Source organism: Pituophis catenifer, unplaced genomic scaffold (genome assembly GCF_029215685.1).
Source record: "Pituophis catenifer annectens isolate HBS135680 unplaced genomic scaffold, rPitCat1.0.hap2 SCAF_2, whole genome shotgun sequence".
In the NCBI taxonomy this organism is placed as follows: domain Eukaryota; kingdom Metazoa; phylum Chordata; class Lepidosauria; order Squamata; family Colubridae; genus Pituophis; species Pituophis catenifer.
The window spans coordinates 24290732-24317455 of record NW_027256882.1 but is presented as its reverse complement, the minus strand read 5'-3'; the positions used below and the strand labels follow the sequence as shown (position 1 = coordinate 24317455).

Here is a 26724-nt window from a genome sequence, read left to right as displayed (position 1 = left end):
GCCGAAGTCTAAAATGGCGGAGGAGGTTCAGCTGATGCTCTCGAAGCTTGGAACGCCCAGAGATGGCAAATAAATTTCTATCTTGGAATGTTAACGGTTTAAATTCTCCACAAAAAAGAAAGAAAATATTTCATTATTTGAAGCAATTTCAGAACGATGTTATTTGTTTGCAAGAAACGCATATTAAATCTTCAGATCAAAAGTACTTGATAAATTCGAAATTAGGTACACACTTTGTGGCATCAGCACCAGAAAAGAAAAACGGCCTAGTAATATATGTTAAAAGAGGCTTAGTGGCCAATTTAATTGAGGCTGATACTCAAGGTAGATATATTGCAGTTGAATTAACAACACAGAGTGGGAAGCTGCTTGTAATTGGGGTATATGCACCTAATCAACAACAAGATAAATTTTACAAACTTTTACATACTAAAATACTACAATGGGATTATAGATCCTTATTTTTAATGGGTGATTGGAATGGGGTATTAGATACCCAGAAAGATAAGAAAAGTCTTTCCAAGATCTCAATGCGTGCTAAGTTGCCTAAATCTTTTTTTGATATTTTGGAGGATATGGAGCTTAGAGACATTTGGAGAGAAAGGAACGTATTGGAGAGCGATTTTACTTTTTTCTCAGATAGGCACCAATCTTTTTCAAGGATTGATTTTATATTAACTACAAACGATCTTTTTTCTAGGGTGAAGAGTACGAAGATATGTCCAAGAACTTTAACTGATCATAGCCCGGTTTGGGTGGAACTAGAGCAGGAGAGAGGGGAAAGGAGGTCTTGGAGGCTAAATGAGAATTTATTCAGATATGAAGACAATTTGTGTGAGCTTAAAAAACAAATGAAAGAATTTTTTATTAATAATATGAACAAAGGAACTTCGATGGAGATGGTATGGGATGCGTGTAAGGCTTATATGAGAGGAACATTAATTTTTTTGAATAATAAATATAGATTAAAACAACAAAATAGACGGAAAGAGATAGAGGAGGAAATTAAAAAGAAGGAACAATTGCTTATAATTAATCCGGGAGATAAAAAGGCAAAAGATATGATTAATATTTTAAGAGAGCAATTTAATATGTTAATGGCGGGACAAGTCGCAACTAGCATACAATATGCCAGACATAATACGTTTTGTAATGCTAATAAACCTGGGAGATGGTTGGCTTACACGATGAGGAAAAAACAGAAATCACGTATTATAGACAAAATAGAATTTAGAGGTAAAGAGATTTATCAACAGAATTTAATAAAAAAGGCTTTTTTGGAGTTTTATACAAAATTATATGCTAAAGAAGCAATTCAAGATGTTGATATTGATAGATATCTAAAGATGGAGATTCCTGAATTAACGTTGGAACAGAGAGATAGATTGAATCAACCTATAACTTCTGAGGAAATTGTTGGAGCAATTAAACAATTAAAAATAGGTAAGGCTCCGGGAACAGATGGACTAACAGCTGTTTATTATAAACATTTACAATCCGAAATGTTAGAACCATTAAAAATTTTATTTAATAAAATACAATTAGGAGGAGGAGTACCACCTTCTTGGAAAACAGCCTTTGTTTCACTAATTCCAAAGGAGGACCGAAATTCCATTAAGCCGGAGAATTATAGGCCAATTTCACTTCTGAATACTGACTATAAGATTTTTGCTAAAATATTAGCTAATAGACTAATGCCAGTTATGCAACAAATAATTCACAATGATCAATCTGGGTTTATAAAAGGTAGACAAATGAGATATAATGTTAGACAAATTGTAAACTTATTGGAATATTTGGAAAAACATAATCAAGTCCCTGCAGCGTTTATATTCTTGGATGCAGAGAAGGCATTTGATCGTTTGAACTGGCAATTTTTGTTTAAAATAATAGAGAAAATGCACTTTGGGGAATATTTTACACAATCAATTAGAGCGATATACCAACAGCAATCAGCACAAATCATAGTTAATGGAGGTTTAACAGAGGCTTTTAAAATTGAGAAAGGAACAAGACAGGGGTGTCCTCTGTCCCCACTATTATTTATTTTGACTTTGGAGGTATTACTGAATAAGATACGTGATTCACAAAAATTGAAGGGTATTGTAATTAGACAACAAGATTACAGATTAAGAGCCTTTGCAGATGATTTGGTTATTACCTTATCTCAACCTATAGAGTCGGCTCCATATATATTGGATATAATTAATCAATATGGGAAAGTATCAGGATTTAAAGTTAATTCACATAAGACAAAGATGATAGTTAAAAATATGACTACATTTGAAAGAGACAAATTAGCAAGATTAACAGATTTTGAAATAGTTAAAAAGGTTAAATATCTAGGGGTATACATAGCAGCTTCAAATACAAAATTATACAAAAACAATTATGAGGTACTTTGGCAGAAGGTACAGAAGGATATGGAAAATTGGAAAAAATTACAGTTGTCTTTATTGGGAAGAATTGCAGCAATTAAAATGAATGTTTTACCTAGATTTTTATTTCTGTTCCAAATGATACCTGTGCTTAAGAAAGATGAAAATCTGAGAGAATGGCAGAAAGGTGTTAATACTTTTATTTGGGCTGGGAAAAAACCCAGAATAAAAATGAAAATTATACAAGATACACGTGAAAGAGGGGGTCTTAAAATGCCTAATTTAAGATTATATTATGAAGCAGCGGTTTTATCACAAATCAGTGATTGGTTTAATTTAACTGAGGGGAGAATTTTGAATTTAGAAGGTTATGATTTGTTATATGGATGGCATGCCTATTTGTTATATGACAAAAAAGTGGATAAAGTATTTAAGGTTCATATATTAAGAAATGCTTTGTTAAGGGTTTGGAAAAAATATCAATATAAGTTAAATTATAAGATACCTTTATGGGCAAATCCTAGACATGCAATAGAAAATATAAGTATAGAACAAAAACAGGAGGTGATTACCTATAAAGAGCTTCTTATTATGGAAAGGGGGGTAATGTACTTGAAATCTTTAGATATACTGAGAGAAGAAGATATAACTTATACATGGTTTCAGTATGGTCAACTTCAAGCTAGATGGAAGGAAGATCAAAAAATTGGCTTTGTGCAAAATGAGGAGAATCTGGTAAAACAAATTAGAGATCAAAAACAAATGCATATTAAAAGGTTGTATAATGCTTTATTGGAAATAGATTCTGAGACGGAATTGGTTAAAGACTGTATGATTAAATGGGCACAAAATTTTCAAGAGCCAGTAATGATGGAAACTTGGGAAAAGATTTGGATTAGAAATGTGAAATTTACACAAGCACAAAATTTAAGAGAAAATTTTTATAAAATGTTTTATAGATGGCATTTAGATCCTAAAAAATTATCATGTATGTATTCTAATGTGCAAGCTAAATGTTGGAGATGTGACTGTGATGATGCAACTTATTATCATATATGGTGGACTTGTAGAAAAATCAAAGCATTTTGGATAAAGATTTGGTGGGTGATGCAGAATATTCTCAAAAAGAGACTGAAATTTACTCCACAGTTGTTTTTACTGGGTATAACTACGGACTGTACAGTTGCAGAGACTAAATTGATTTTGAACTTGATAACAGCAGCAAGATTGTTGGTAGCACAATACTGGAAGAAGGACTTTTTGCCTACTATTGATGACTGGATATTGAAAGTAACTAATTTAGCTGAAATGGCTAAAATTTCAGCATATCTGAAGGATCACACACAAGAAAGGTACATACAGGACTGGAGAAGATGGATAGATTATATACAAAATAAGTATCAGACCAAAAAATATCAAATAGCTTATGAATGATTTCTTTTATTTGTATAAGCGTTATATAAGTGACATTAGAAGTATTATGTTTAAGAAATAGGATTTTATATATGGGGGGTTAAGAATTTTTTTTATAGGGATGTTAGTTTAATGATTGGTTATGCAATTTAGATTATTGTTAAAGATCAATAGAAATACCTTGTGTTCTGCTCTGGGAAGTCGGGGAGGGGGAGGGGGGTTGGGGGGGGTTGTGGGGAAAATATGTTTGTTTTTAAAACTTTTTCAATAAAAAAAAAAAAAAAAGAGTTGTATTTATTTGCGCAAAAGGTTCAGAGCAATATAGCCGTAGCAACATCTGAACCCCCTCTTATGGAAAAACAAGCACTTATATACTTTTCAAAAGTAGCAAAACATGGAAATATAGCCTATCAGCATTGATTGGTTATATTATTTATAGCCCTCTGTTGCTCTGTTAAAGAAGCTAAATATCTTGCTCCCCCTTCATACAGAATGAGGTCACAGGTGTCTTGCAGGAAGTGCCTAAGTTTCCAGCAGTTCCTTCATGGATACCTTAATGCTTGAATAACTGTGAACTTGAGGTTTGACGTTTTCCATTTCCTTCACACATTTTATTGCCTAAAAAGCAATCTTTTATAACCTTCTTTTGGTTCTGCCTCACTAGGATTGTTCCTTTGACAAGAATGCCCTCAAATGCATTGTTTAGGATAAATCCAAACTAAAATGCAAAGGAAAATCACTGAAGTTTTACACACACACCAGAAACAGAATATCAGAGTTGGCTGGGACCTTAGAGGTCTTCTCGTCCAACCGCCGTCTGAGAAAGGTTTGTCCAATTTCCTCTTAAAAACCTCCAGTAATGAAGCACCCACAGCTGGTGGAGACAATCATCCCATTGATTAATTTATGGTGGGACAGGTAACAAATAAAATAAAATAAAATAAATAAAAACACGAATCCAGTTAGATAGTCACTGAAGGGCCCTTTTTTGTTCTTAATATTGTAAGAGAGAAATTGCTTGCAATTATATTCAGAACACAGGCAAGGACATTCTTTGCAAGGATGCTTACTTCAAGGCCTCTCAGTTGTCACAGATAAGAACAGTCTACGTGATTTACACCTTGAGGTTAAAGTGACAGAGATGTCCACTTTGTTGTTTCAACAAAAGATAAAAGATATGCTTCAGTAATCTACAAAAAGAATTATGACTGTTTTGCAAAGAAACTCTGTAATAAGGAAATGTCAAATAAAAATGATAAATGTATAGGACCATATGAACTGCTGACTTCAAAGAATCCTTTGTCTAGAAGGGTATAAAACCATTGTACCTAATTCCTGTCTTTGTTCAACGCTTCATGTACAGAGCCTTGAACCTATTGCGCAATATATAAAATCTGTCTCTGATTAACCCAAAAGTTGTGTTTGTCTTATTAAATCCACAACATTTATGGCACCCTGCAGATGGGACTACAAGGCAGAGAACTTTTGTTCTACCAGACAGCCTGCCCCAGCGGGAATCGACGCCTCCCCAAGGAAAATCCACTGGCCGGCCATTAGGACTCCTTTGAAGTCCATGGAGATTCAGTGAGGAGTTGCCGTAAACCCGCTGACAAAGACAGGCCAGTCAAGAATCCTTGAAGGTTGATCAGACACAGACTCAACATAAATACATAAAAAAAAAACAAAAAAAACCCCCACTCCTGATAGAAAGGAGGGGTAGCGTCTCCGCCTCCATCTATAAACAAGCAAGAATTAAGACAATTTTATGCAAAATTAATTGAATCTGGATCTTGGAGTTTGAAATGGGAGGGACATGAAAGAGGAAGCCTTGAAAATTTGAAACAGGCTTTAACCAGGGCTCCTGTATTGGGTTTGCCAAATTTGGAAAAGCCATTCGGTCTCTTTGTAGGCACACACACACACACACACACACACACACACAAATTGAATTGCACGAGGGGTGTTGGCTCAGAAAGTAGGAAATTGACCTTTGTGGGAGCCCTCATTGTAAGCACCCCACATCAAGTCAGAACTATCCTTCAGTGGTGGTTATCTGATTCAAAATTCTAAACAAAAATGAAACAATTTTAATGCAGCAGACAGATTTGATTTTACCTGCAGTTCTCAATTTGAATCAAGCACAGTTCTTAACTAACATCAGATCAATGGATCACCTTGGATGAGAACTTTATGGTGTTGAAATAATTGGTCTCCATACAAAAACAAGACCTGATTTGGAAGGACACCCCCTGGAGACAAATTGCCTCAAAATTGGTCTGCTCAAACCTTTGAATTGTATTCATTAAATTAAGCTCTATGGACAGGGAGCCTGGATAGCTCAGTGGATAAATGCATTGTAATTTAACACCAGCTGTCTGCAATTACTGTAAATTCAAATCTCACCAGGCTCAAGGTTGACTCAGCCTTCCATCCTTTCTAAGGTAGGTGAATTGAGGACCCAGTTTGTGGGGGGCAATAAGCTGACTTTATGATGGCTATTGCTTAATGCATTGTAACCCTTAGTCTCTGGACATCATTTGGCAAAATATGGGTGGAGTCATTGGGGACTTCAAGCTATTGTACATGAACTTTTAAACTAAGCTATGATTGTATTGGGATATATCCTTTAGTAACATCAATTATAAACAAATGTGGGTTGCAGCTTTTATCTGCAGTAATGCTACAGCAACAGTGGTGTCAAGAGTTTTACCCAACCTAGCCAGATTATCATCATATGAACTGTTGTTTGGAGTAGTTTTCACTACAGGAAGCATATGCATTACTTCCTTGGAAACCAGAGACAAAGTATTGAAACAATATGTGTATAACCTGTCCAGATATCTTGAAGTTTTTAGGAAACAAGGACTATTAGCCCAAACACCACCTTTGAAGTTTCCAGTCCATAAATTCCACCACGATGATTGGATGTTAATCCAAACTGGACGGAAGTTAGACCCCAAGTGAACGGGCTCAATCTCATCAAGGAAATCCATTGAAGTTGATGATCCAAAGGATCCAGCCACCAGTGGGAATAGCATTCTTCATCATCTGGACTATTTTTGTATTTTTTTCTTTCTTAGGATTCAGTGGTTGCCTATGCTGTTTCCCAACTGAAAAGGACTACAACTGCTCAGATTCCTTTGCACACTCGCCCAGATGTATTGGTTTTGTAATTGTGTTTTTAAGATCTTAGGAGGACGATCCTGGATCCACTGGATGAGACTGATACCAGGTGATCATCAGCCTTGCTGAATCACTCCGGAAGCTGATTCTCTACGCACGGCGGAAGATTTGTAAAGAGGACAACTGCCTTCACATTGTACATATACATATTATTAGCTTTAATATAACACTTTCTTACACATGCTAATGTTATTAGAAGTTTGGGAGTACGTTTTGTGGGTACTTGTTGTTCTAATCTTGCTAGTAATTTTGTTTTACATATATAAGGAACGTTTTTGTGGTAGACCTAGGATTTTTCTTGCTACTGCTATATCCCAAACCACACGCACCACTAACTCTCTCCCTGACCCTGACGTTGTGAGCTACACACCACAGTGATTATGTTTTGCTTATGGCTTTGGACATTATTTGCTCTTGCATTCTCAAGTAACCATGTAGGGAACATTGATTCCCTAGATGACTACACTTTAGGTCAAGTTCACTCACGCCAAAAACACATTGTATATGCACGAGGTCGTTACCTTAGACCTAAGACAACTCCACCACCTAAGGTTCCTATCTTGACATACCCAGCTGAGGGGGGAGTAGATAAGGAAAATGGGCCTTTGCAACAATTACATAGAGGAGATTATATATCACAGATTCTGGAATTAAGTCAAGATCTTGTTAATCAGTATAACCCTACCCTAGGTCAGAAATGCTGGTTATGTTTATCTGCTGACCCTACATCTTATCATGCTGTTCCTGTCAAACCACAACTCTGAGTTAGAACAAAGGCTACCAGAAATAAACTTTAAGAAGGGAAAGTGGGGTGGATGGAATCTGTCCAAGACCATTTCAACCTTCAGAATTTTCGCTCTGGTTCAACTTGAAGTCCAAATTAGATTTGTGTATCCTTTTTCCACCTGGAAATACTACCTCTCGATATGTTTTTTGAAGGACCAATTCTCAGAGATAAACAGAAGGACCTCTCACTGGAAGTCCCATTGCAACCACTGGCAGGAATGTTTGTGGCAGGGACTTAGGGGTCTGGACTAATGCAAGGAACTACTGAGTGCATGCCTTTTCCATAAATCTTCTTATGTGGAAAGGATGCATATTTGTGTTTACCAACAAACTGGACAGGAACATGTAACAAATCAGGTGTGGTCAGAGAAATTGCCAAGGAATTGCAGGATAGGGCTTCCAAGATAGGTCAGAGGTTATAAACAACTGACATGTGGTTTTCTTGGTTGCCTGGATCCGGGTGAATTAATATGGCTGTGGCAGGCCTAGCTTTTATTCCTTGTGCAATCCCTATGCTGAAACATCTATAAATAAGAGCAGTAAAAGAGATTCAAGTTGAAAAGGAACTAGCTTTGATAGAACATTTTCTTAATCAACTTGGTTCCTACACTATGGAAGGACTTACAGATCCTGCTGTAGATCCATATGTGAAAATGGGACCAGTGGAAAGATGGAGAGAATCTTCCTAAGACTTAGAAGAATGGAAACAATCATATATAATCTTTTATATGCCTTTAATTCTTATATTTTGTTAGCATTTTTATATCATAGAGTTGTTTATTGGAACTTTTTATACTCAGTAGTTATACTTATAAGTAAGTTGTGAGAGTTTATGCTTAAGACAAACTCTCAGAGGGGGGAGTATGGTGGGACAGGTAACAAATAAAATAAAATAAAATAAATAAAAACACGAATCCAGTTAGATAGTCACTGAAGGGCCCTTTTTTGTTCTTAATATTGTAAGAGAGAAATTGCTTGCAATTATATTCAGAACACAGGCAAGGACATTCTTTGCAAGGATGCTTACTTCAAGGCCTCTCAGTTGTCACAGATAAGAACAGTCTACGTGATTTACACCTTGAGGTGTAAAGTGACAGAGATGTCCACTTGTTGTTTCAACAAAAGATAAAAGATATGCTTCAGTAATCTACAAAAAGAATTATGACTGTTTTGCAAAGAAACTCTGTAATGTCAAATAAAAATGATAAATGTATAGGACCATATGAACTGCTGACTTCAAAGAATCCTTTGTCTAGAAGGGTATAAAACCATTGTACCTAATTCCTGTCTTTGTTCAACGCTTCATGTACAGAGCCTTGAACCTATTGCGCAATATATAAAATCTGTCTCTGATTAACCCAAAAGTTGTGTTTGTCTTATTAAATCCACAACAAATTAGTCTCAACAGTCAGGAAATCTTCCTTAGTCCTAGATCGGTTTTCTCCAGGGGTGAAATCCAGCAGGTTCTGACAGGTTCTGGAGAACCGGTAGCGGAAATTTTGAGTAGTTCGGAGAACCGGCAAATACCATCTCTGGCTGGCCCCAGATCGGGGAGGGAATGGAGATTTTGCAGTATCCTTCCCCTGTCACGCCCACCAAGCCATGGCCACCAAGCCATGCCCACAGAACTGGTAGTAAAAAAATTTGGATTTCCCCACTGGTATAAATTAATTAATCATCTCTTCTGCAGTAGCAAGGAGTTCCAAAAACACATGCTGTAAATAAAATTTCCTAGGATTGTTCCTTAGTCCTAGATTGGTTTTCTCCCTGATTAATTCCATTTTCATGTTTTCATAATTTCATAATTTCATAATTTCATGTCTTGTAGCACTTTTTTTTTTAAATGTATTTTGAGGGAAAGAAGAGAAGAGATCTGATGCCACAGTGCCCCTCCCTTCTCAGGCAAAAGTTGTAAGCAGGGAAAAAAATGGTTAAAAGAACATAAATAAATCGGTTAAAAAACCCCTCCCTTTCCTACTCAGATACAATTTCAAAGGCAGAATGAGATTTGCATTCCCTTGAATATGCTGTCCAGCTTGAGGAAAATCCCTTGAGTTTTTGGCAGAAAGAAAGAAAGAAATTGCACTCAAGACATTTACCAAGGTGTAGAAAAGAAAATCTCCACAGCGATCACCCACAAATATAATGCAGATGTTTCCTCATTTAAGAAAAGGGAGAACAGCAAACAATTCCTTCAGAAAAGATCTCAGCTACCGTGTAACCAGGGTAATGTGAATGATGTAGGAATAGTACAGGGTCAGCTATATGAACACTGAAGGACCCTCTTTATTCACATTATTATAAGAAAGAAATGTGTTTGTTTGGAGATTACACTAAGTCATCTAAATTCCATTCTTGGCAACATATATCTTCTGAGGGGCCTAGCTGTCAAAGACACAAGGATACAAGGACATCCATATGGAATATATATCTTCTGAGGAGCCTATCTGTCAAGGATGCAGAGACATCCATCTAAAACAAAAAGTTACTTATTAAACCAAGGCCAGCCATGAATCTATGCATCAGTGATTACAGAAGAGGAGGATGTTTAGCTGAGATTATCTCATGTACCGGCTGTTCGTGATGTTCCTTTTCCTATGTTTTTCTGTAGCTATGCTTGCATTTTGGTCTGTGACCGTAAATAAATTTATTATTATTATTATATTATTATGTAGGAATTTAGTAATTTAAAAAGTGTCAATTATCATGTAACAAATGTATGCTAACCATATATAGAAAACTGCTGTGCCAGCAGAATCCTTTGTCTTGGAGATGTATAAAAGCAGTTGTATCAGAACTCTTCCTTTATTCAGAATTGCAGATACAAATCTGGTTCTGAAACTGCGCAATAAACTGACTCTGGCTGACCCAGGAATGTTCTTCAGTCTTCTCTTTCTACAACAATAATGTTATGGAAGAAGGAATTAAAGAGACATCCCTTCAGAGCAGACAAGAATCAGTTATTTATTATTGCAATCAGTTATTTATTATTGATTGGTATTGTGACCACAAGATCTGAACAAAGTATAAAATGGAGACCTCAGTTTTTATACATTTTCAAACAAAGGATTCTGTTAACTCAGCAATTCATATGGTCATATACATTTGTTATTTTTAATTGACACTTCCTAATTACTGTTTCATTTTATTCTCTGCCAACATTAATCATTCTTTATGTAGATTACTGAAGCATAGATCCAAATTATCTCTTGTTGATTCAACAATATGATCATCCTTGTCTCTCTGACCTTCAAAGTGTAAATCACCAAAATGTCTTTATCTGTGACAACTGAGGGGCAACTGAGGGGCCTCTCCTCACTGGTTCTACATCAAAGAAGGAATGTGTCTGCCTTTTATTTCAACTGGATACATTTGCAAGCACAATTTCTCTTCTACAATACTATGAACAAAGAGGGCCCTTCAGTGATCATCTAGCTGGACCCGCTTTTCCTACTTTAATAACAAGTGAGTTAGCAAAAACAAAGAATGACAGACGCACAGACAAATTTCAAAACAAAATTTTGCACTAATAACAGATTTCTTACCTTCACTTTTCATTCCTCCCTCTTTGTCTCACACATGTGGGTTAGAAAAGGTTGGGGGGGGGAAGAAACGGGGCAGTTAAAGTGGAACAATGCCTACCTGACATTGTTGAATGAGAGGACTAATGGGATTAAGTCCCCGCTCTCAATGCCTACGTGCAGTGGTGGGATTCTACCACTGGTAGAACCTGATTGTTAAGTAGTTAAGCAGTTAAGCAGTTCAGAGAACCGGTTGTTAAAAGAAATCTCCTTTTGTTGTTTTTTTTCCACTTTACAGGGATAAAGGATTACAACATTCGTTGTTGTTTCCTAGCCTAATCTTTTTTGCCCTGCTTAGAGAAACTGCCTCTCCTGCAGTATGCTTAGATTTACTGTCGCTTCCAGTCCGGAGGTTCTCAGAGTGATTTTTTGTTTGTTTGTTTGTTTGTTTGACAACAAGCAGTGGTGGGATTCAGCCAGTTCAACCACTTCGGGAGAACCGGTTAACTTTCTGAACAGTTTGGCAAACTGGTTGTTGGAAGAAATCATTAGGGGAGAGAACCGGTTCTTAAATTACTTGAATCCCACCCCTGAGGGGAAGGGTTGTTTTAAGCTTTTTACACCGCTGTTGGGAGGAAAGACTCCCCTGTTGGAGTTCTCCCAGCCAGGGTGCAATGATCAGCACTTTGAAGAAATAATTGAATAACAAAGCAGAAGCTTTTAATGACAAGGAACCAAGATGAGTGACACTCAGCAAGGCTTCTTGGCTAGCTAGAAAGATTGACATTCAAACGTGACTTGACATACCCTTTCTGACTTTTGGTCTAAAACTGGTTTTTGGTCAAGTTTAATTCTTTAAGCTTTTTGTATTTTTGTACAGGTAATCCTTGACTTACAACAGTTACAGTGGCACTGGAAAAAGTGACTTATGACTGTTTTTCATACTTATGACCATTGCAGCAAACTGTTATTAGGGCAAAGAAGCGATGCCACACGACCATCTAGCCACGGCCACCCGGTCACATGAAGCACCTCACTTGTGAAATGAGTGACACGGTTGTTAAGAATGCTGCAACGGGCATAAATGATGACCAGTCATAAGTGTGAGGACCGGTCAAAAGTGCGAGGAGCTGTCAGAAATCACTTTTTTCAGCCCTCTGGGTAGTCCTTTTGTGCATATGGGCCAAGAAAAATCTAAGAATGACTGATCATAGCCAATATTTTGGGCCAGCTCCTTCAATTGATGGATGTCCTTCTCCACAAGTCCAGAAGTTTCATTAATTTCACTTTTGACCAGTCCTCGCACTTACGACTGTCCTCACATTTTACGTTTTGTGCCCTATCTTGTCACTGTGGTAAAGAGAAGCAGTTGTGAAATGAGTGACATGGTTGTTAAGAATGCTGCAATGGGCATAAATGATGACCGGTCATAAGTGTGAGGACCGGCCAAAAGTGCAAGGAACTGTCAGAAATAACTTTTTTCAGCTCTCTGGGTAGTCCTTTTGTGCATATGGACTACTCAGAGGGCTGAAAAAGTTATTTTTGACCGGTCCTCGCACTTTTGACCAGTCCTCGCACTTACGACTGTCCTCACATTTTACGTTTTGTGCCCTATCTTGTCACCATGGTGAAGAGAAGCAGTTGTGAAATGAGTAACACAGTTGTTAAGAATGCTGCAACGGGCATAAATGTGAGGATGGTCGTAAGTGTGAGGACCAGTCAAAAGTGCGAGGACTGGTCAGAAATGCCTTTTTTCAGCCCTCTGAGTAGTCCCTATACACATAGCCACACCCTCCGTCACATGATCACCAAGCCATGCCCACCCAAATAAGCCACACCCACAGAACCGGTTGTTAAAAAAATTGAATCCCACCACTGCCTATGTGACATTGTTTTTTTTTATTAAAAAGGTTTTTTATTTTATAAACAAACATACAATTCTTAATCAATCATACAGTGTATAATTTGAATATATCTTTTGTATCTTCTTGTTATTCCGCCAGTATTTATCATCTTAATTTTATCATTCCATTTATTGTGACATTCCCCCCAAATTTCTTACTTTTCTATTAATACATTTATCTATCTTTTTATTTTAGTAAAAAAAAATTTTTTTCAACAACAATTTTATCCTCAACCATCCTTCAACCCCCCCTCCCCACCCCCCACACACTGACTTCCCAGAGCAAAAACAGGGTATAACATTTAACAAACATAAGCTAAAATAAACTAACTTACTACAAGATTCAAAACTCCCTCACACTCTTTAACTCCCCTTTTAAAGATTATTCATCAACCTTCCTTTTATAAATTCCATTTGTTACTAAGATCCATTATTTTCTAGTTTATAAGATTATCTTTAGCTAGACAACCTTCCTTAGTTCTGTAATTACTAATACAGGAGATTTATTGCAATAACTAACTCTTTGTAACATACATGTCTTTGTGTCTTTGACACTTGAGGCCCCTCAGATGTTTTCCATATGGCGGTCCTTCCGTGACAGCTAGGCCTCATCAGAAGATATATTACCAATAATGGGATTTAGCTGATTTTTAATCTAATCTCCAAAGAAGCACATTTCTCCCTTATAATAATGTGAATAGAGAGGGTCCTTTAGTGTTCATGTAACTGACCCTGTATGATTCCTACTTTATTCACATTAATATGGTAATCATGCATACATCCTGAATGTATATCCTGACTGAAAAGAGTATATAAGCCTGTATGTAACAACCCCTCGGGGTTCAGACTATTGTGGAATGATGAGGACAAAGCAACATTCCTAAGTCAGCCAGAGACAGCTTTATTGTGCAAGGTTCAGAGCCAGTTTTGTACATGAAGCTTTGAACAGAGAGAATTCTTTTTTTTTTAAATAGTCTTTATTTACATTTTCCATTAAAAACAAAGAAATAACAATACACCATATAAATAACATACAACACAAAAAACATTACAAATAACACACAAGTGGTAGGTACAGATGGTACCTTCATATCTAAGTATTCAATATAATATTACATTCAAGGGGAGCTAGAACAACTCATCTCTCTTTATATATCAATTAGGTCTAACCGACCTCACTTAATATAGTTTCCTCCTTAACAATCCTTCCACATTTAATTTGGATTATGATATTCTCTTCTCTAGCCAAATATATAGTTTCTCCCAGGATAAACATGTTTGTGTTTGGTCCTTATCTTTTAATTTTTTGGTTAATTTGTCAGCTTCTGCACAATCCAGAATCTTTTTTATGATTGCTTCCTCTGATGGGATATTCTGGTTTTTCCAAAATTGAGCGTATATCAATCTCGCCGCTGTAATAATGTGAAGAGCTAAATACCATGAATCCTTCTTAATCTTATCTGGTTTGGAGCCGAGCAAGCATGTCTCTGGTGACCATTCAATTTTTTGTTCTAAAATCTCATTCAGCCATTTTTTAATTTTCCCCCCAAATTTTTTTGCTTCCTGGCATGTCCACCATTGATGATAGTAGGTGCCTTTTTCTTGCCCACATTTCCAACAAACAGCCGATTGTCCAGCAAACATTTTAGCCAGTCTATCAGGGGAGAGATGCCACCTATATATCATCTTATAAATGTTTTCTTTGTAGGTCGTGGAGACTACTGATTTCATATTTTCCCACCATATCCCTTGCCATTTGTCTAAGTGAATTGGGTACCCAAAATTTTTCCCCCAGGCAATCATTGTGTCTTTGATTATCTCATCACCTATCTCTAATTCCATTAGTAATTTATAACTTTTTGAAGTCATGCCTTTTTCTTGGCCCATCAAGATTTTATCTAATTTTTGTAAATCCACGTGTATGCCTTTTCCATCTCTGTCTTTTTTAAATTTGGATTGGATCTGCAAATAGGTCCACCAATCTATTTGTATTCCTAATGAGTTCAATTCCTGTTTAGATTTTAGTTTTCCCTGTACATTCAATAAATATTTTTATGTTAATTTCAAACAAAGAGAGAATTCTGATACAACTGGTTTTATACATTTCTAAGACAAAGGATTCTGTTAACTCCGCAGTTTATATGGTCATATACATTTGTTATATTTAATTGACATTTCCTAATTACTAAAGTTTTACATTATACTTGCCAAACAATCATAATTCTTCTGTAAATTACTGGAGCATAGATTCAAATTATCTTCTGTTGATAAACGACTTCTAGCTCATGTGGATACCCTTGACCTTACCAACCTTTAAGCTGTATGTTATTAGAATGTTCCTATCTTCTGACAACTTAGAGGCCTCCTAAAGGTATCAAAAGGATTTTGGCTGAGTTTGTACTTTTTCCAACCGGATGCATTTCCTGCTTTTAGAATAGAGTGAATAGAAAGTTATCCAGTGGTCATCTATCAGATCCCGCTTCATCTACATTAATACAGGGGAGAAGCCGTATAAGTGCACAGAGTGTGGAAAGAGCTTCTGTGAAAATTCTTCTCTTACTGTTCATAAAAGGATCCACCCAGGAGAGAGGCCCTATAAATGTATGGAATGTGGAAAGAGCTTCCCTAGGAGCAGTGACCTTGTTTTCCATAAAATGATCCACACAGGAGAGAAGCCACACAAATGCATGGAGTGTGGAAAGAGCTTTACTAAGAGCAGTCAACTTATTTACCATAATAGGGTCCATACAGGGGAGAAGCCCTATAAATGCATGGAGTGTGGAAAGAGCTTTACTACAAACACTCTACTCGTTTACCATAGTACAGTGGTTCTCAACCTTCCTAATGCCGCGACCCTTTAATACAGTTCCTCATGTTGTGGTGACCCCCAACCAAGGGTGGGTTCTAAATTTTTTTACTACTGGTTCTGTGGGCGTGGCTTATTTTGTGGGTGTGGCTTGGAGGTCATGTGACTGGGTGGGCGTGGCTAGCTGGTCATGTGACCAGGTGGCCATGGCTATATGTATAGGGACTACTCAGAGGGCTGAAAAAAGTCATTTCTGACAGGTCCTCGCACTTTTGACTGGTCCTCACACGTATGACCATCCTCACATTTATGCCTGTGCAGCATTCTTAACAACCATGTCACTCATTTCACAACTGCTTCTCCTCAACATGGTATAAGATAGGACAAAAAATGTAAAATGTGAGGACAGTCGTAAATTCGAGGACTGGTCAAAAGTGCGAGGACCAGTCAAAAATAACTTTTTCAGCCCTCTGAGTAGTCCCTGTGTACAAAAGGACTACCCAGAGGGCTGAAAAATGTGATTTCTGACAGGTCCTCGCACTTTTGACCGGTCTTCGCAGTTATGACTGGTCATCATTTATGCCCATTGTACCATTCTTTTGTACCATTCTTTACAACCGTGTCACTCATTTCACAACTGCTCCTCTTCACCATGGTGACAAGATAGCGCAAATATGTAAATTGTGAGGACAGTCGTAAGTTCGAGGACTGGTCAAAAGTGCGAGGACCAGTCAAAAATAACTTTTTCAGCCCTCTGAGTAGTCCATATGCATAAAAGGATACAGCAGTAGAGAGGGATGAAGGAAGGGAAGGGAAATTAGAGTAGGAGTGAAGGTAAGAGAGGGAGGAAGAGAGGAGGAGAAAGAGAAAGAAAGAGGAAGTAGGGAGAAGAAGAAGAGGGGGGGAAGAGAAAGTAAGTAAGAAAGAAAAGACAGAGGTGGTAGGTTTGAGGAGAAAGATTGCTGTACAATAAAAAAGATGAAAGGGAAGAAAGTCAACCCCAAACAAATATTAAGATATTAAGATAAAGAATGAATTGTTAAACTTTAAAGAATAAAAGAGAACAAATAGCAATAAATAGCAATAATTAGAAACACACATACAAACATACAACATATTTTCTTTGAACAGAGTATTTGGCCGGTTCACAAATTTAAACAGTTGTAGGAGGTTAGCACCCACCCCTTTCCTAGAAGAATGAAATATTTTGGGAAATATTAAAAAGGCAGAATATTATATTTCCCTACCTGGATGAGAAATGGAGAAACATATTTTACAGACAAAGCAGCTCCCACCTTCCTGCCCCCCACCCTTTGTTAATGGGCCAGAGACAGAAAGTCAATCCTTTGTCAAAGGACATTTGCAACACAATAGCAACAGAAACTAACACAATGGGCCCCATCAAGCCATGTGATCCTGTCCATCATTAAACCATCTTTCCAAGCAGTCTCCATGTTTCCAGTGTCTTTTTCCCCACTTGGAGCAGAACCCAGAAGGATATTTCTTCCAACACAGTATTTAGTCATTTCAATTAAATTTACAATTTCTATATTTCCTTTTTACCATATTTATTCCTCATCTATTTAAAAAAAAAACAATATTACCCTTCATCCTCATCTCTAATCTTAATCAAATTCAATTTTTCCCTTCTATTCTATATTATACCCCTTCGCATTGTCATCTATTTTTATATCCATCCTCACATTGGTTAATTATGTAATACAGTTGTTTAATACGAATTCAACATTTTAATATAAATCAATTAGTTATATAACTATCTTTTTGGTATATTAATCAATATGAACATGAATATTCCAATTATTTCCATGCAATCCAATTTCTTACAAATCAATTAATTATATTTACCAATAATAATAAAACAAATAATTTCCCCCATATATTCCTCCAAACCACAACTTAACCAATTAATAGTATCTCAATTATTACAATTCCCTAGTTAAATAGAGCTTTTTTTCTTTTGTGTTTTAAAATCTTGGAACTCTCCTCTTTTGCCCTAAATTTCCCATTGTTTGCAGTTTTGCACCTACCTTTTTTGGTGAGGAAAAAGAAAACTCTCTGCCTCATTTTGTCACGTTGCAGCCTGCTTACTTTCAATTTCGCTTTTTCAGCATAGCTAGAGGGAAAAAAATCTGCTCCAGGAATTTACCTCTTTGCAGCTAGCTCTTTGAAGCCCTGCGGCAAGAATTTAAAGTTTTTTTTCCCTCTAGCCATCAGCTGGGACTCCGGAGGCAGCAATAGATTGGGAGTGGGCGGGGTAAGCGAACGGCGACCGGGCGATCCAACAGAGGCAGAGGGTGAGGGTGAGTGAAGGCGTGGGGGGGGGCGAGAGAGGGCTTTGGCGACCCCTGTGAAATGGCCGTTCGACCCCCAAAGGGGTCGCGACCCCCAGGTTGAGAACCGCTGCCATAGTAGAATCCATACGGGGGAGAAGCCTTATAAATGCATGGAATGTGGAAAGTCCTTTTCTCAGGGCTCTTGTCTTAATTCCCATAACAAGATCCACACGGGAGAAGCCATATAAATCTGTGAAACATGGGGGCAGAGCCTCCTGCCACTACTACCGGTTCGCCTGATCCAGGGCAAACTGGTAGCAACCCACCGATAGATCCAGTTGAATATGAATCCATATAAATTGTAGATTTAGTTGTTGAAATTTAAGCATTTTCTATTTACACATATGAGCGCCCGTTACTTGTCCCAGCTTCTGCCAACCTAGCAGTTCGAAAGCACGTAAAAAATGCAAGTAGAAAAATAGGGACCACCTTTGGTGGGAAAGTAACAGCGTTCGTGCACCTTTGGCATTGAGTCATGCCGGCCACATGACCATGGAGACGTCTTTGGACAGCGCTGGCTCTTCGGCTTTGAAACGGAGATGAACGGGAACGACTAGCACATATGTGCAAGGGGAACCTTGCTCATGTGGATACCCTTGATCTAACCAACCTGTAAGCTGTATGTCATTAGAATGTTCCTATCTTCTGACAACTTAGAGGCCTCCTAAAGGTATCAAAAGGATTTTGGCTGACTTTGTACTTTTTCCAACCGGATGCATTTCCTGCTTTTAGAATAGAGTGAATAGAAAGTTATCCAGTGGTCATCTATCAGATCCCGCTTCATCTACATTAAGACTGCTGAACCTTGCGCAATAAACCTTTCCTTTCGATAAAGAGCTGGTGTGGTCTCTTCTGTAACACAGTGAATGCATTTCTTCCTGGAAGAGTGGTAAAAGTTTTTTTAACTATGAAAAAAGCGTTGCAGGAATAATGAGACTCAGACCTCGGAATCAAAAAGAGTTGTATTTATTTGCGCAAAAGATTCAGAGCAATATAGCCATAGCAACATCTGAACCCCCTCTTATGGAAAAACAAGCACTTATATACTTTTCAAAAGTGGCAAAACACGGAAATATAGCCTATCAGCGTTGATTGGTTATATTATTTATAGCTCCCTGTTGCTCTGTTAAAGAAGCTAAATATCTTGCTCCCCCTTCATACAGGATGAGGTCACAGGTGTCTTGCAGGAAGTACCTAAGTTTCCAACAGTTTGTTAGTGGATAGTAGCCCCAGCTAATCTCTAAAGCCAAAACAAGGTCTTCAGAATTCAAGATTGAGAGAAAGTTCTTCATATTAGATGTGGACAAATAGAATCAAGTGCATCCTGAGTGGATTTTTATGGGGAATTCAGATGAAACCCTTCCCCTTTATGGACAAGAAAAACAAAAGTACACATATCGACTGGGTGAAACCAGGCTTAATAGCAGTAACTGTGACAGGGATCTTGGAGTCTTAGTGGACAAGCAGTTAAATATGAGGCAGCTGTGTGCAGCGGCAGCCTAAAAAGCCAATGCAATCCTAAATTGCATTAACAGAGGGATACAATCAAGATGAAGTACGGTACTAATACCACTCAAAAAAGCCTTAGGACCAGGGGTGAATTCCAGCAGGTTCTGACAGGTTCTGGAGAACTGGTAGCGGAAATTTTGAGCAGTTCAGAGAATCGGCAGTGGAAATTTTGAGCAGATTGGAGAACCGGCAAATACCACCTCTGGCTGTCCCCAGAGTGGAGTGTGAATGGAGATATTGCAATATCCTTCCCCTGGAGTGGGGTGGGAATTAAGATTTTGCAGTATCCTTCCCCCAGGAGTGGGGAGGGAATGGGGATTTTGCAGGATCCTTCCCCCAGGAGTGGGGAGGGAATGGGGATTTTGCAGGATCCTTCCTCCAGGAGTGGGGTGGGAATGGAGATTTTGCAGTATCCTTCCTCTGCCACGTCCACCAAGCCACACCACGCCCACCAAGCTACACCCACAGAACCAGTAGTAAAAAAAAACTGGATTTCACTACTGGTTCAATGTGTACTTTGTCCTCATCCTTAGCTCACTATAGGAAAGCAAAATATGGCCCTAAAGCTTGAAAAATCTTTTTGATCCTGCATTTCAGGGGCTTTGGGTCATTTTGCCTCCTTTTGTGAGAGAGGAAATTTTCATCCTGAAGCTCTTTCCACACACTTTTAAAAATAATTTTCTGATTGTTTAGAAAGGTACATGAGTCGCACGCTCGGACAATGCAACCAATTACTTGGTAGCTACCAAGTAATACTCCATTAACTACCATACTTTTCGGAGTATAAGACGCACTTCCCCCTCAAAAGGGGGTGGAAATGTTGGTGCATCTTATATACGAATACAGCCATTTTTGGCCTGCCAAAGCCACGCCCCTGCGTCCTGTTTTTGTGAAAAAGAGGCCCATTTTTCACAAAAACAGGGTCTGCAGACGCTTTGGAAGCCTGCAGAGTGCTCCTGTGGCCTGGGGAGGGCAAAAACACCCCCATTTTTGCAAAACAATACCCCGTTTTTGGCCTCCCCAATCCGCCATCCATTGCGTTTTTGCCCTCCCCAGCCCCCAGGAGCACTCTGCAGCAGGGGTGGGTTCTACTTACCTTTACTACCGGTTCGCAACAGGGCCGCGCTTGCGTGCTCCTCTTCGCTCACTTTTTCTTTCACTCTTCTGCGCATGCGCAAAAGCTTCCTGATGACGTCCGGGTCAGTGGGCGGAGCCTCCTGCCGGTTTTACTACCGGTTCTTGAGAACCGGTCTGAACTGGGGACAACCCACTACTGCTCTGCAAGCCTCCCAAACCCTCTGCGTGCCCCGTTTATGCAAAAAATGGGATGCGCACAGGGTTTGGGAGGCCTGCAGAGTGCTCCTTGGCGCCGGGGAGGGCAAAACCTTTTTTTTCTTCCTTACCTCTTCAAAATCTTGGTGTGTCTTATATACCGGTGCGTCTTATAGTCCGAAAAATATGGTAATTCTACATTATTACCATGTAGGTTGATAATTACCAGTGGTGGGTTTCAAAATTTTTTACTACCGGTTCTGTGGATGTGGCTTGGTGGGCGTGGTGTGGCTTGGTGGGCGTGGCATGGCTTGGCGGGTGTGGCTTCGTGGAAATGGCAGGGGAAGGATACTGTAAAATCTCCATTCCCTCCCCAATCCAGGGGAAGGTTACTGCAAAATCCACATTTCCTCCCTTGTCACTGTTGTAACGACCTCCGAGGCGGACTTATCAGACTTATATTTTGCAAGCCCCTTGTCACTTTTCACAGGACCAAAAATTTATAAGCCTCCTCACCACTGTGACTCCTTTGGCGAAAAGGAAACTCTGGCTCTGAAGCTCTTGTCATGCTATATACATTTACATGGATTTTTTGGGGGGTGGGGGAAGATTCTGTGGCATTGTTGTAGAGATGTTTTGTGGAGATGAGGAATTAAGAAAACATCCCAATTAGGGCAGACAGAATCAGTTTAATTATTTATTGCAATAAAGGATCAGATAGGTATTGATACCTCAAAATCTGAACCAAGTTATGATGATGAGACTCCAGTTTTATACAGTTTCAAACAAAGGATTCTTTGAAGTCAGCAGTTCATATGGTCCTATACATTTATCAATTTTAATTGACATTACAGAGTTTCTTTGCAAAACAGTCATAATTCTTTTTGTAGATTACTGAAGCATATCTTTTATCTTTTGTTGAAACAACAAAGTGGACATCTTTGTCACTTTAACCTCAAGGTGTAAATCACGTAGACTGTTCTTATCTGTGACAACTGAGAGGCCTTGAAGTAAGCATCCTGGCAAAGAATGTCCTTGCCTGTGTTCTGAATATAATTGCAAGCAATTTCTCTCTTACAATATTAAGAACAAAGAAGGGCCCTTCAGTGACTATCTAACTGGATTCGTGTTTTTATTTATTTTATTTTATTTTATTTGTTACCTGTCCCACCATAGCATAAAGACACTTTTGACTGACAAATACTTCCTCGTTCCTATTGCCCGTCTCATATCCTTATTTTATGCAGTAGAAACAAGTCTTGAGTTCAGTTATTTTCGTGTCCAAGAAGCAGTAACTGTTTTGCGATTTGGAACACACTCAGATCTAGCAGATGTCTCCCACGCATTCCTGGAGTGCTTATCCTACCTCTATTTCTGGCCTCACAGTTTCCAAAGTCTATTTCCTTTACTGATACTTCAGCATCAGTGGTGGGTTCCTCTTGGTTCTGTCCGGTTCTTGAGAACCTGATTTATGCCTTGTCCCATAATATGCCTGGAATGACATTTTGTTAGCTAAGCCATGTCTTGTTCTCAAAAATTAAACATTTATAGAACTTTTGGGGGGAATTTGGGCCTTCTCTATCATGATCAGATGGAAAATGGGATAAACATGAAGAAAAAAAAATGTTCTCCTATTCATGTGAAATAGCATTGAAGATCTTCAAATGACAGTAAAAATCCACTTTTCATAATTAAAACACGTGCCCATTATTTGGTTTCAATTGGTAAAGTCAGCTCTCTGGGGCTGCCACTTGTGAAGATCAGATTTAAAAAAAAACTTTTCCTAATTCAGCATTATGTAAATGAAAAGATAAAGGTAAAGTTTCCCCTTGCACATATGTGCTAGTTGTTCCCGTTCATCTCCGTTTCAAAGCCGAAGAGCCATAACAATGTCTCCATTGTTATGGAAGAAGGAATTAAAGAGACATCCCTTCAGAGCAGATAAGAATCAGTTATTTATTATTGCAATCAGTTATTTATTATTGATTGGTATTGTGACCACAAGATCTGAACAAAGTATAAAATGGAGACCTCAGTCTTTATATATTTTCAAACAAAGGATTCTGTTAACTCAGCAATTCATATGGTCATATACATTTGTCATTTTTAATTGACACTTCCTAATTACTGTTTCATTTTATTCTCTGCCAACATTAATAATTCTTTATGTAGATTACTGAAGCATAGATTCAAATTATCTCTTGTTGATTCAACAATATGATCATCCTTGTCTCTCTGACCTTCAAAGTGTAAATCACCAAAATGTCTTTATCTGTGACAACTGAGGGGCAACTGAGGGGCCTCTCCTCACTGGTTCTACATCAAAGAAGGAATGTGTCTGCCTTTTATTTCAACTGGATACATTTGCAAGCACAATTTCTCTTCTGCAATACTATGAACAAAGAGGGCCCTTCAGTGATCATCTAGCTGGACCCGCTTTTCCTACTGTACCATGGTCATGTGGCCGGCATGACTCAATGCCAAAGGTGCACAGAACGCTGTTACCTTCCCACCAAAGGTGGTCCCTATTTTTCTACTTGCATTTTTTACGTGCTTTCGAACTGCTAGGTTGGCAGAAGCTGGGACAAGTAACGGGCGCTCATATGTGTAAATAGAAAATGCTTAAATTTCAACAACTAAATCTACAATTTATATGGATTCATATTCAACTGGATCTATCGGTGGGTTGCTACCAGTTTGCCCCGGATCAGGCGAACCGGTAGCAGTGGCAGGAGGCTCTGCCCCCATGTTTCACAGATTTATATGGCTTCTCCCGTGTGGATCTTGTTATGGGAATTAAGACAAGAACCCCGAGAAAAGGACTTTCCACATTCCATGCATTTAAAAGGCTTCTCCCCCGTATGGATTCTACTATGATAAATAAGTTCACAGTTTTTAGTAAAGCTCTTTCCACTCTCCATGCATTTGTGTGGCTTCTCCCCTGTATGGACCCTACTATGGTAAATAAGTTGACTGTTCTTAGTAAAGCTCTTTCCACACTCCATGCATTTGTGTGGCTTCTCTCCTGCGTGGATCATTTTATGGAAAACAAGGTCACTGTTCCTAGGGAAGCTCTTTCCACATTCCATACATTTATAGGGCGTCTCTCCTGTGTGGCTCCTTTTATGAAAATTAAGAGAAGAACTTTGAGAGAAGCTCTTTCCACACTCTGTACACTTATATTTTTTTTGACTGGTCCTCGCACTTACGACTGTCCTCACATTTTACGTTTTTGCCCTATCTCGTCACCATGGTGAAGAGAAGCAGTTGTGAAATGAGTGACACAGTTGTTAAGAATGCTACAATGGGCATAAATGATGACCAGTCATAAGTGCGAAGACCGGTCAAAAGTGCGAGGACCTGTCAGAAATCACTTTTTTCAGCCCTCTGGGTAGTCCTTTTGTGCACATGGACTACTCAGAGGGCTGAAAAAGTTATTTTTGACTGGTCCTCGCACTTTTGACCAGTCCTCGAACTTACGACTGTCCTCACATTTTATGTTTTTGCCCTATCTTATCACCATGGGGAAGAGAAGTAGTTGTGAAATGGGTGACATGGTTGTTATGAATGCTGCACCTGCATAAATGTGAGGATGGTCATAAGTGTGAGGACCAGTCAAAAGTGCGAGAACCTGTCAGAAATGTCTTTTTTCAGCCCTCTGAGTAGTCCCTATACACATAGCCATGGCCACCCGGTCACATGACCAGCTAGCCATGCCCACCCAGTCACATGACCTCCAAGCCACGCCCACAAAACAAGCCACGCCCACAGAACCGGTAGTAAAAAATTACAGTTATGAAGTAGCAACGAAAATAATTTTATGGTTGGGGGTCACCACAACATGAGGAACTGTATTAAAGGGTCGCGGTATTAGGAAAGTTGAGAACCACTGCTCTACAGGCAAAAGGGGAAATGCAAATCCTAGGTCAGCGATGGCTAACCTTTTTGCCATCGCGTGCCAAAAGCGGGGGATTGTGGGACAGTCACGTGCGTGCGTGCCTACACCGATAATTTTATACTCCCTGCTCCCCTGTGCATGTGCGTGACCCCCCCCATGTTCCCCCCACTTTTGGCATGTGATGGCACGGTGGACCTGGTAGGCCTGTTTTTTTTGCCCTCCCCAGGCTCCAGAGACTTTCTAGGAGCCTGGGGAGGGCGAAAACAGCCTTCCCCACCACCCCCGGAGGCCAGAAACAGCCCCTTTGCTGACTTCCGGTGGGCCCAGAAGGCCCAAAAATCAGCTGGCCAGAGTGTGCATGCGTGCCAGAGCTGAGCTAGGGCAACGCTCGCGTGCCCACCAATATGGCTCCGTGTGCCACCTGTGGCACGCGTGCCATACGTTCGCCATCACGGTCCTAGGTGTTTATCTGAGTTAATCTTGTCAAGTTTTTGCTTGCCTAAGTGTGTTGCTTATCTGGGGTCCCTGTTTGCTCTTTGCTTATGAATAGATTGGCATACTTAACAATCATCAGTGTCAGCTTTGGAAGCCTATTAGGCCAGAAGCTTCCACACTGCCACCTTCTCCTGTATGGGAAAGTAGGAGGGGAGATTTTCAGAGAAGAATTGGTTTTAGACAAAATACCATTCTTCCTTTCGGTCAAGGTCAGGACGATCCTGCATCTGGAGAAGGAGTGGTTGGAGTGCTGTCTCGAGATGGGACGAATACTGATTGGAGCATGTGATCGACTGATGATTAAGGGGATGGTTTGGGGGGTTTTGAATTACTGAGGGAAAACCCGGAACTCTCAGATTCCGGTTTTCCCAGATGTGCCAGTATACCTACTCTAATTAATGTAGGTAGGTAAATGCGGGTCCTGCTGGATGATCACTGAAGGGCCCCCTTTATTCATAGTATTGTAGGAAAGGAAATGTGCTTGTTTGAGGGAAGCCAATTATACTCCAGTTGAAAGGAGAGAATTCCTTTGAAGTAGAAACATTCAGAAGAAGGGGCCCCTCAGTTGTCAGAGATAAGAGACATTTGGTGATATACAGTATGAAGGTTAAAGAGATCAAGTATGACCACATGTAATATTAACAAGAGATAATTTGAATCTATGCTTCAGTAATTGGCAAAAAGACTTATGACTGTTGGCAAAGAATAAAATGAAACGGTAATTGGGAAGTGTCAATTAAATATGACAAATGTATATGATCACATAAACTGCTGAGTTAACAGAATCCTTTGTCTAGAAGGGTATAAAAACCATTATACCTAATTTCTGTCTTTGTTCAACGCTTCATGTACAGAGCTTTGAACCTATTGCGCAATATACATTGTCTCTGATTAACCCCGAAAAGTTGTGCTGGTCTTATTAAATCCACAACATAATAAATGGAACTTTGAGAAAATGCTTGCCTCAGAGTTTTTAATTGGAGAGGGGTTGTTTCTGGAATGTTGACAATCAGCACATTTACTCTCCATTTCCAGTAACATAGCAGCTCCCTTCTAAGTTCCCTTTTTCTCATGCATTACTTTATCGATTCAAGCCAAAATATTTATACTTCAGCATAATCATCCAGCTCTAAATGTATTTTAAGCACATCTGTTTCCCAGGTTTCCTGTTCTCATAATTGCCTTGTCCCATGTCTTCATTTGGGG

At 38.9% G+C, this 26724-nt stretch overlaps 1 pseudogene; it reads right to left on the bottom strand.

Moving 5' to 3' along the window:
• The window catches only part of LOC139311823 (zinc finger protein 721-like), a 74767-nt pseudogene that overhangs the window by 25244 nt on the left and 22799 nt on the right, over positions 1 to 26724 (bottom strand).